Below are 12,652 nucleotides of genomic sequence, written 5' to 3' on the forward strand. Positions count from 1 at the left end.
CATATAAAAGAGCCGATTTCTGGATTTCCGATACCAGGAGATCATCTTTCTAGGAGGTGAAATTGATTCACCTCCAGCGTGCATACAGCTGTACCGCTCTCGCATGTTATCATTGAGCGTGATGGCAGATCTTGTGATAGTTTGTGAGTATTCGATAGTGATGGGCAATTTCACCACTGCATACTATCAAACTCGTGAGAACGATCGCCTAGTGTAAGTGAGCTAGATGAAAGGGAAAGCATCCTCCTTCTCTCTCAAACTCCCCGTCGACTGATGCCGAAACTCCATATAAACGAGCCGATTGCTGGATTTCCGATACCAGGAGATCATCTTTCTAGGAGGTGACATTGATTCACCTCCAGCGTGCATACAGCTGTACCGCTCTCGCATGTTATCATTGCGCGTGATAGCAGATCTTGTGGTAGTTTGAGAGTAAACGATAGTGATGGGCAATTTCACCACTGCATACTATCAAACTCGTGAGAACGATCGCCTAGTGTAAGTGAGCTAGATGAAAGGGAAAGCATCCTCCTTCTCTCTCAAACTCCCCGTCGACTGATGCCGAAACTCCATATAAAAGAGCCGATTTCTGGATTTCCGATACCAGGAGATCATCTTTCTAGGAGGTGAAATTGATTCACCTCCAGCGTGCATACAGCTGTACCGCTCTCGCATGTTATCATTGAGCGTGATGGCAGATCTTGTGATAGTTTGTGAGTATTCGATAGTGATGGGCAATTCCACCACCGCATACTATCAAACTCGTGAGAACGATCGCCTAGTGTCAGTGAGCTAGATGAAAGGGAAAGCATCCTCCATCTCTCTCAAACTCCCCGTCGACTGATGCCGAAACTCCATATAAACGAGCCGATTGCTGGATTTCCGATACCAGGAGATCATCTTTCTAGGAGGTGACATTGATTCACCTCCAGCGTGCATACAGCTGTACCGCTCTCGCATGTTATCATTGCGCGTGATAGCAGATCTTGTGGTAGTTTGAGAGTAAACGATAGTGATGGGCAATTTCACCACTGCATACTATCAAACTCGTGAGAACGATCGCCTAGTGTAAGTGAGCTAGATGAAAGGGAAAGCATCCTCCATCTCTCTCAAACTCCCCGTCGGCTGATGGCGAAACTCCATACAAACGAGTCGATTTCTAGATTTCCGATACCAGGAGATCATCTTTCTAGGAGGTGACATTGATTCAGCGCCAGCGTGCACATAGCTGTACCGCTCTCGCATGTTATCATTGAGCGTGATAGCAGATCTTGTGATGGTTTTTGAGTATTCGATAGTGATGGGCAATTTCTCGTGAGTACGATCGCCTAGTGTAAGTGAGCTAGATGAAAGGGAAAGCATCCTCCTTCTCTCTCAAACTCCCCGTCGACTGATGCCGAAACTCCATATAAAAGAGCCGATTTCTGGATTTCCGATACCAGGAGATCATCTTTCTAGGAGGTGAAATTGATTCACCTCCAGCGTGCATACAGCTGTACCGCTCTCGCATGTTATCATTGAGCGTGATGGCAGATCTTGTGATAGTTTGTGAGTATTCGATAGTGATGGGCAATTCCACCACCGCATACTATCAAACTCGTGAGAACGATCGCCTAGTGTCAGTGAGCTAGATGAAAGGGAAAGCATCCTCCATCTCTCTCAAACTCCCCGTCGACTGATGCCGAAACTCCATATAAACGAGCCGATTTCTGGATTTCCGATACCAGGAGATCATCTTTCTAGGAGGTGACATTGATTCAGCGCCAGCGTGCACATAGCTGTACCGCTCTCGCATGTTATCATTGAGCGTGATAGCAGATCTTGTGATGGTTTTTGAGTATTCGATAGTGATGGGCAATTTCTCGTGAGTACGATCGCCTAGTGTAAGTGAGCTAGATGAAAGGGAAAGCATCCTCCTTCTCTCTCAAACTCCCCGTCGACTGATGCCGAAACTCCATATAAAAGAGCCGATTTCTGGATTTCCGATACCAGGAGATCATCTTTCTAGGAGGTGAAATTGATTCACCTCCAGCGTGCATACAGCTGTACCGCTCTCGCATGTTATCATTGAGCGTGATGGCAGATCTTGTGATAGTTTGTGAGTATTCGATAGTGATGGGCAATTCCACCACCGCATACTATCAAACTCGTGAGAACGATCGCCTAGTGTCAGTGAGCTAGATGAAAGGGAAAGCATCCTCCATCTCTCTCAAACTCCCCGTCGACTGATGCCGAAACTCCATACAAACGAGCCGATTTCTGGATTTCCGATACCAGGAGAGCATCTTTCTAGGAGGTGACATTGATTCAGCTACAGCGTGCATACAGCTGTACCGCTCTCGCATGTTATCATTGAGCGTGATAGTAGAAATATTAATACATTTCCCATCTCTATCCGTCATGATCATGAGAACGATCGCTAGTGTTAGTATATCGTAGTGATGGGAAATTTGTTGCGGAACGGAACGAAACCAGGTTCTTTTCTTAAAGGAACGGAACGAACCTAGTTGATTGATGGAATCTACCTTAACGAAAATAAATAATCCTATATCATATAATTTTTACAGGTTCATATTGTTTAGTTTACAAAAGATATTAGATCTTAGATAAATTATTATGAATTCTTCACCAATGCTATCGACAATATTTGTTAATCAGATTTATTAGATTTTCATGAACCAGAAGATGAAATTTAAACAACCTGCTCTGCATTCCTCGTAAATTTGTAAAATGTGTTATATTAACATCGCTTTTACAAGCTAAGTTGGTACAACTTGCACAAACTACAGAGCAGATGTTTTCGTGAGATGTTTGAAACCACTTCGTCGTTACACATCGGGACGCGTCGCTTTTCTTTAGCACAATTCGTCCCATTAGCCGCGTACTATCTGTCAATCGTACTACTCGTGGTAATAGCTCAACAAGGTGCGAACACCCGTCAGACGTTCGAATGATGAACAGCCAACGATAACAACTCGGCTGCAGTGTTCCTTCTTTATCATCATTCCGAAAATTGGAAAGTGCAAACAGTGAGATGAATGTAAATCGATTCAATTTCCATCCCGCGCTGAAACGAGCCCCGTGGCAAGACCCTTCTCATCGTCCGTTCCCAACATCAAAGCACACAACCTTCCGCAGGGCACATGAGCACGAGACACAGCCGTGTTTGCACTGTCCGAATGAGCAGGTTGGAAATCGCGCCACGTAGCCGTAGCTATCGATCGATGATCCCCCGTTCGCACATACGGGACCATTTTCGGGTTTGTTTAATTTCGTTAATTGAAACAGTGTCGAAAGCGACACGGAAAGCGAGATCTCGAGATTTACCGGGCATGAAGCCGGGGACAGCAGTTGTTCGAGTGGATCCGTGTAGTACAGGTTTGCGGCCAATGATAAGGACGATATAGGGGACGTGTTGATGTGAAATGGCTACCGTAAAGCAAACGAGGGAGATAAAAAAGGATGAAAGGACGATGGAAAGGGCAGAACTCTTGTAGTTGATAGTTTTACCTTGAGGGAGGTCACCCTCGGGTACGGTGTTTGAACTAGCGCAATTGATTTGTCCGTCCAAACGGAAGAACTCTCCTTATAAGGCAAGGTTAAAAAGGCGCCCTGATAACATGCCAATCATGAAGATGAGAAAGAGAAAATGATGCAGCATGGACAGTAAAAATAGCCGTCAGGTGGCTCGTACACTCTCTGGAACGCTGGTAGCGACATCTTCCAGATGGTCATCTGGAAGCCACTCTAGAATGGCGGAATGTAAAAGTGGTGGTGTAAAGTAAACCTCCGCGCTTGACCCCATCAGGGTGGGTTCTGCTCGACCCGTGCTTCAAAAGTGGCCATTTTGCATCGTTCCGTCCTGTTTGCCATCCGCCGAACGGTCCGAGCATCCCTGGATCTGTTCCAAACCCGACCAATCCACCCCGAGCACATTAAAATTGTATGTGACCATTTGCAAATGTAAAGGGCCAAAATGGCAAGAACTGATGGTACGGTGTCCTTCGAAAGGACACCAACGTGAGTGTCCATCTAGCTTTTCGTTTGCGGACCTGTTCACCGTACTCCATCGCTCCATGAAATGGCTGACAAGTTAGCCCAGGCCAGACACCGGATTGGGGCAGAAAAAAGACATTCAGAAGAAAAAAACGGAAGAGACACTCCGGGCAAAAAAGGCACACGTGTTCGTAGACACAGAATCACACACAAGCGAAAGAGTGAAATGAACACCAGGGGAAAATCAATTTTCTGTCCGCAAACAGTACCAGCCAAAGACTTCACACTATTTCTTTTTTTCACGCAGGACAAGTGGAACTGACACAGTGCTCACATTTGGAGGACTAACATAAGGGAGGGGGGATAGGGAGAGGACACACAAAACTGTGATGGTGTCAGTGATGTCAGCGTTGGAACTGCGGACCAGTAAAGTGTTTGCCACTTCAGTGCCATCACTCCATCCGGTGGACGCGTCGAACAATCAGCCGAAACTCAGCATTGTGGCAAATCGCGGAAGTCAATCACGATCGGTAAAAAAAAGACCACACCACATGTCTGGTGAGTCGTGTTTGATTTGCGAGCAGCAACACACCCTTCACATGTCCGCTTCTGTGCTTCGTTTCAGGAGGTCCCAGACTGGTTCGTGTTTCGGTTGTAATTGTTCATGTGACACACCACCGCCAAGGCATTGTTTGATGTACTTTTTGAGTGATGGACGTGGAGCGAACAGGTTTTTGCCGGTGAACACAGCTGGAGAAGAGCTCTAGAGCAAGTAACGAAGGTAGGATATTTACATTCTACTCAAAGGGATTTGGGTTTAAAGGTTAGTAATGTGATTAATCGCGATTAGGACTAATTATTTGTAATAAGGGAGAAGCAGTCGGAACACCTTATGTGGTGAGTCATAACCAGTCCACTCATACCATTTGTTTTTTTAGTGAACACCTAAAGGTATGGAATAAATGTTCAATCAACATTCTTATTTGCTCAATACATTGCCTACATGCAGGCGTATAGTCTAAAGGCACGACGGTTGAGTCGATGAAATATTTACTGGGAGTGGAATCTTCAGAAAAAAGATCTATAAGCAACATCCTGCTAAAAACGTTTATCGACAACACATTTTGACCCAACAGTTCATCTGGTCCCTCCTTTACAAACTTCGATAATTACTTACAAATTGCTTATTTCCTATAATTACCCATTTTCATATTTACCCGATTGCAAGTCGCTTCGTGGAACTCCATTCCTGTCCCAAATTTGCCAACATGCTCACATCCGTAAACGAAATGTATCGTGGTCAATTACCAACGTTCGCCGATATCCGATAATTTGTCATCGTCATAATTTTCACACTAACCGTTCTGGGTTGTTGGAGGGCTGGTGACAAACGTTTCACTCCTACGCCTAATTACCCCAAACCAAGATACGGATAGCGCCCGGCATAAAATTCGTTTCATTTCCCCCTTCGGAAGCGTGTCAGCCGAGTGCTAAACGGTCCGGCAATTTGTGTTACATTTATCGGTGGGACTAGAAATTGGGAAGAATCCTTCTAGTGGTGTTGTCTTCCATCCCATTGGCAGAATACCATATTACAGCTGTAGCTAGAGCTATACATAAAGGTTTTTAAATCGCTGTGATGCAAATAATGTGCATCTTGCGCGGTGAATTAAACCCTGAAATGTTTCTCTCTGTTTGTCTAATGTGATGAGTTATTTATTCCACCAACTCCTAAGCGATACTTACGTTTCCAACGGGCTTTGTTTTCATCGCCCTCGCGCAAATTCCGACCAACCATTGCGTGCCTGAAGTACGTCCAAATCAACCCTCGCTGGAAAAATCCTTATGCCTCTCGAGTGGCCCCGGTCGGCCGGTTGTTTTACTGCCCCTACCGATTAAGGCTCACACCGACCGACATTATCAAAACCCAATCGAAACCATTTACCTCAAGCTCGTAACATTACCATGCAAAAGGAAAGGGAGAGAGAGAAAAAAAACCAAGGCTAAAGAGCAACATAAACCACCCTTGTTGCACGAAAACTAATAAAACTGTAACAATTAATTTACGTGTTCGCCCCTTGAAATGTAAACATATTAACATGAACAAGGCACCAAATAAAGACTTTAGGAAACGGCGGCAAATTGCTGTGTTGTTTGTTGCGTGGAACATAAGAGGGGTGTGTGTGTGTGTGTTTGTGTGCATTTTTGGCATTCTAACGGCCAATTGAAGGCCAACATAGGTACGGATGCAATGGTTTTATAGAATGAAACAGAAAAGTTGTTGCATACAGTTCACGGTCAAAACAATTATTTTTGTTGCAAAATTTAAATATTATTTTTTAAGCCTTCTATGAACCAATAAATTGTTAAAACAGTTTTATGTTAATTTATGACGTAGAATTAAATTATCACTGTTAGTTGCTAAATAACCCATTCTGATGATGATTTTTTGTCATGCACTGTAAATACCTCCTCTCTGTTTTCGTTACTAACCATAAAAAGCCATCTTGCCCAGTGTTCATTTATGCTGCGATACGAACCCCATTCTACAAAAGTACACCTTTTACGGTTGCTATGGTACCGCTCTCTTGTGTCAGATCGTTACATTTAAATATTCCGTTCCATGTTGCATTCCATGTATGCACTTTCTAATGCTGAGCCTTTCGCGTTAGACGAAAAGACCAACAAATCAACCCTTGGCAGATTAGCAGATCATCGTTGCTAAACTTATCCGCCTAAATGTACGCAAATATCATTTCTTGCTTCCTTCTAGTTGATCTCCCATCATTTTCAGTGATAAACTACGCAAAAGGGGCAGCTGTATGCAATAGTTTAATGGCTGATAGTGAGAATAAGTGTTACCATGTCCAGAAATCGAAATAAAGTAAGCGCATTATAGAGATACGTATAGCCTCCGCTCATTTGCTCACTTCGATGAGCTTGCTCGGTAGCAAGAGCTTAGCTATTCTTCGCACACTTAGCCTCAATTAAAATCATTAAATATTCATAACATTTTGTAAACATTACGTAAACTATCGCTCTGAAGGGTCTCTTCCGAAGTTGCTATTGTGCTTTGTTACAAAAACAGAACACATCCATCCACATTCCTCTTCCTATCCAAACTGTTCATTTGTTAACCTCCTTTCTTCCTTGCCTTTACATATCCCTTACCGAGGGCAAGTTACAGGTCTTCTCCACACAGAATAGAACGTATAAACCCTCGAGGCAAGGTTTACTCATTTCGGTTTGAGCCAAACCTCAAACAGAAGCAGACAAAACCCCCGTTCCCGTAAGAAAACATTCACGCCCGTGTGGAACGAGTTTTGGTTTTGTTTTGTGTCGGTCCATTTTATTGCAGCCCGGAAGTAGTGAAAAACTTTAAATCGAACATCAAACAGTAAAAGGATTCCCACTTCCAGAAGAGCATCGGAATCGGAAACAAAGAATTGAGAAGATTAGCAGTGAGGCGTCTTTTTAAAATACCTTGAGAAAAGTAAACATGTCTATGGACGTTTGGTTTGTTACAGACTTCAAATTGGATGTTGGACCGGGTTTGTGAATGTCCATTGCAAAGACTTTGCTCTTTTCGTGTGACGCAAACCTGAATATAAGATTGCATTGCTCATATCTCTGCATTTCGTTGCATCATTCCTGGCCGTTTTTTGAGGTTTAGCTGCTCTGTTGGATGCTAATAGTACACTAATTGTGATTGTGATTAAAAATCTGTTTAAAATGCGAATTTTGAAATAAATTCTCTTCTGTTAAGTTTACCCCAATTTCTGGATCCCATTTCAACCCACCAAAAACTTCCGTCACACTCGATCGTACATAAACTCTAAAAGGCCTCTTTAGATTGCTTCAAGAGCTTCCCGCACTCTCTCGAACGACTTCTTTAAAATTCGTTACAATTTCTTATTTTGTATTTGATTTCAGTAAATACATTGAGCGCGTGGTGGGACCTGGTAATATAAGCCCTTGAGCTACACTTCAACTTTACAACCAACCTATGCGTGAGCTGATCGATTTTACACCAACTATTCCAGCCTTCAAATCCTTAGAACCCCATTCAAAATAGTCCGTTGCGCATTGCACACCAGGGATGCCGTGGGAAAGAATTGTCCCGGTAATCGAAACGGAGGTGTGGTTTTACCGCGTTTTTCGCATAATTAGTGGTTTTGTTGTGTCCGAACGTGTCCCCGGGGGTAGCATTAGAGGGCTGCTGCAACATGCGACACGATTGTTTTCACAGAAGTTAAGGTAAATCGTTCTCGAAGGGGTTATAGTTTGAATCGAATTAATCGGTTGAACAAACATGCACGCACTAACAATACGCGATAAACACGGCGGGTGTTAAAGATCGCGGACACATTATCACAGAAAATTATCCACAGTCCTACAGAGTTGTACAAATGCAGCGCAGATTTACCAGGTTGGTATCCACAAACATCATCACATAAGCAAATGCATACTTTCAGGAGTTAATGGAAGGGAGGGCCTGTCCGTTTTTTTAAATAAATCTTTATTTTCTGCTAAGTTTCAATTAAATTTGAACAGATTTGTTTGGGTTTTTTTACTGTTGTGAAATAACAAATATCGTTCCACCTCCCCGTTTTTATTGACACAACAAATCATCAAATGTTTAACAACGACTGCTCGTAAACTTCACAGCTGCTGATTGCGGTACAATGATTTGATTGAAAGATTCGTGTTGCCTTTTTTTTCTCTTTGATTCGACGATGCACTTTCCAAACTTCTAACCGAACCCTGTCCGTACAGCCATTAATCCACCGTACGCCCAGCGGTACGGTGTGGCTTTTTGTCCAAAGTCGTCGAACCGTCCCACCGGTGGGCTACCTTTAATCAGCTACTTAAGCCGGAAAAGGAAGCGACCCCGAAAGCGAGAACTGCTGCCGTGGGCACTCAAGCATGAAGCGATACGTGTCTTGCGATGCACACATCTTCACAGGCATTGATCCTCCAGGCACCGAAGGTATCGTCCTACGGCTTTGCATCGAAACCTTTCCTTCCCGTGGCGAGCATCCGGCAAGCGGGGCCATTTTTGCAGAAACGGTCCCGGGTTGCAGCGTGAGGGTTGAATTATTTCATTAGAGCAAAATCAAAAAGTTTCAAGCCCCGAAGACGGTACGAATCGGCGGTTGGAAGACATCATGCCATCAAGGGTGCACCCGAGCGATGGGTGCACCATGGGTCCTACCGTTGTATTCCCGCTGGCTTAATTATAGCCAAATGGCGTTTGACTCGGGGAGGAGCAACAGACTCGAACTCTCAAGTCTTACGGGCTTGCTTTGAGAGATGTCTTACACTGCACCAGAATGTCACTCGGACTTGGTGGTGATGGTGCTGAGAACCGTCCGATATGCAAGCTCCCAAGTCTTGGTTTGCCAAAAACTCCTTACTCCAGGTGCTGCTTCGAAGGATGTACCGGACGAATAGTTCCCGGGTAGATGAACGCCTCCTTCTAAAACATGCAAAGAAAACTTCAATTCCGGGAGGCTCGTCCTGGAGGCCGGCCCTTGCGTGTCGCGATGACTTGGCGGGGTGCACCTGTGGGAATCGAATGTTTTCGATGGTTGGGAAAAGAAGCATTTTTTGTATGCTCTGTGTGGCCGGTGCGAATGTTTTCCTTCACGAGTCATTTGATTAAACCAATGTTCAAATAAGATGACTATGGAAACAAAACATATTCAATATTTGCGGAAAGCTATTTAAACAATGAGGCTGTGATAGAACGGTTTATACATTACACATTTATAGTGTTTATAAATTTAACAATTCTTTTTCAAGATTTAACATACAAAACAGTTTTGTGAACAGCAAAACTGATGAATCAAAGCGAGCATAGCTGAGATAAGGCCAAATGGGACCGACATTACGGACAGTACGAATATTGCCAAATATTCAAGAAATAACACAGAAATATTAGCCACAATATGATACATAAATATATTAAGTAGGTATATAAATTATTACCTTTCATTGCCTCTCTCTCTCTCTCTCTCGCATCGCATTGTTTCCCGCCATATCCTACGGGAAGGAAGATTTTACAAGCTTCCCAACAAACACAATTACCAACCGACCGGGATTGGATTGTTTAACTTTTGAACCATTCCCATCCTTACCCTCGGCGTGGTGGGGCATAACTTTTTCACCCACAAAAAGCTAACACAAAACGAACCTTCAGCATCGAGCGCAAAATGTTGCCAAAATCTTTCCACATCCGCCAAAGTGTACCACCGCCAGGCGAACGATTCAATTTTGCCGACACACACCCGGTCAGGATGGTGGGTGCGTATCCCCGAAACTAGCATGCGTAGCATGAAAGCGAAAAAGATCAATTATCTTGGGCAAATATTTACCGGTGGCGCATTTTTCCTCTCTCTCTTTCGTTCGGCAGCGGGAACGTAAATTTGTATCATCGAGATCTCGAAGTTTACACACTGCGCCACGGTTGCCCGGCAGCAAGTTGCCGATCGATTCGTACCGCTTTTCCACACTGTTTGCTTTGATGTGTATTTGTCGAGGCATTTTGGATGCCGCGCATGAGCCACCGAGGAAAGCAACAACGTTCCAAAATTCCCATTTTAAACAGGATCTATTGTGCGTGTGTCCTTACGGTTGGGTTTCAATTCTCCATATCTTCATCGTGTACACGTCCTCGCTTTGTCCTTTTATTCCTCCGATGTGCGTTTAATTGTTAACCAAGAAAAGTGACACTCGACCGAGAGAGAGAGAGAGAGAGACTGGGACATATCCACCAACATGCTGATGACCGCACGATGAACTGTCTGTATTTGTGCAACGGATTTAATGTCACCAAAGCCATCTACGCTTTTCCCGGACACGGCTCATGAATCCCGATCATGGGTGAAATTGTTTGCGCAAAAGCTTTACCACTAACGCGACCGTTTGTCACCGAGTCGTTCGTTTGTGGTTTGTAGAGTGTGTAGTTGCGTATTGGCTTGCGTACCCTTCTTCTTTCCGCAACCGACGCGCGAGATGCATCCGATCCTGTCGCGATGCAATTGCCATCTTTTTTATAACGTTCGTTTGGTTTCTTTTTCAATCGTCATTTCGATGGTTTCCGCAAGCAAACAGTGGAAGTGTGCCAATCGGTTAATGAAAACCGGATATTGTGGCATGGTTGCGATTTGTTTACATTAGATTGTTATCATTGATGGACTCGTGCCCAGTTTTCGGTAGATAGCGAAGGATTAGTTTAGGTGACATAATAATTAGAAGGAATCCTTAGAGCAGAGTGCTACACCAGTTGGTGGCTTCATTATTTGTCCTTGAAAAACATATAAACTCATCAATTTGTCTAGTTAACTTTTGTTTATATCAGTTATAAGATTCTTTTTATTTAAGAAAACATTTGAAAATAAATATGAAAAAATGAAAAGGAAATGAAAGCGTAAGAATGTAGAGCACTACCAACGAAAGACGTTAAGAAGGCTGTAAAGCAAGTAACCATAGCAACACGAAAACGAATGTCCACAAAACATGCCCTGCCACTAATCCACTCATTAGCCTCCATAAACCGGTCCTTTGAAGCGTCTCATCATTGAATCTAAAAATGTTTTCAAACACTTTTCCCGCCATCTGACATCACCGACACGGAGCGCTAATCGCCGGAACAAGCAAACTATTGATTGCTTCCGTTGCCTTCGTTTTTTTTTGTTGTTGTGCTGGCTTCCGCTTGCTGGACGAGATCCTCTTATTGCATTGCATTATTTTGTTCATGTACATCCCTTAAAAAATCAAGCAAAGGCTCGTACCTTCCCATTTGCTTTCGTGAGAACAAGTTCCACCCGGTGACCTGGGAAGAAACACAATTCCTTCGCACAATGGTAAAACACACCACAGGAATCTGTCGCCGTTTTCGGTCCCAGCATCACCTAAATGTTCCACCAACTTGTCGCTACCAATTGTTTTCTTATTGGTAAATGCAAATATTGATAATCCTTGGTCACAACAGCTTCCGTAAGGCAAACAGCAAGCAAACTCTCGGATACGGCATACGCACACAATGTACCTCAGGTCGGTCGGCTTCTTTTCTGGTACATCTTTTCTTTTGGGTTTGCATACAACGCTCCGGGCAGGATCTTTCGAGCAGGATAATTCGACTTAATTATGTTTTAATGCTATTCTCCACCCACTCATTAGCGCGTGGCTTCATCGTAGGTTCAAAGCTTTAAGGACCACCGCGTGTCGGAAATGGAAAATATCACAAGCGGCCTTTCCGTACGGGAGGGATTAGAGGGAGGATGTACGACGCTAAGTACGACATGTATACGAAGCTTTCTTTAGTTTGTTCGGCAGGGGATTTGCATACCTAGAAGGTAAGATGAATGTATGCCTCATTGGTTTCACATCCATTCATGTGTAAAGGTAATAGATTAATGGTGTGTGATAATCAGATAAGTGGGACATTGAGTGCCAATCGCCATATGCTGGGAAGGATGTGAACTACTTACTGAGAAACTAAATAATACCTATCAAATTATTTTGAACTCCTTTCTGTTCAAATAAGTTTATGTAAAGCAATAATTAGTCTTAGTACTTCTTACAACTATTTATTTTACCTTATCATCTTCAGATGGTTCTTCACAGTGAAATTTACGCATTGCTATTCAAA

This window comes from Anopheles marshallii, chromosome 3 (genome assembly GCF_943734725.1).
Source record: "Anopheles marshallii chromosome 3, idAnoMarsDA_429_01, whole genome shotgun sequence".
NCBI classification, from domain to species: domain Eukaryota; kingdom Metazoa; phylum Arthropoda; class Insecta; order Diptera; family Culicidae; genus Anopheles; species Anopheles marshallii.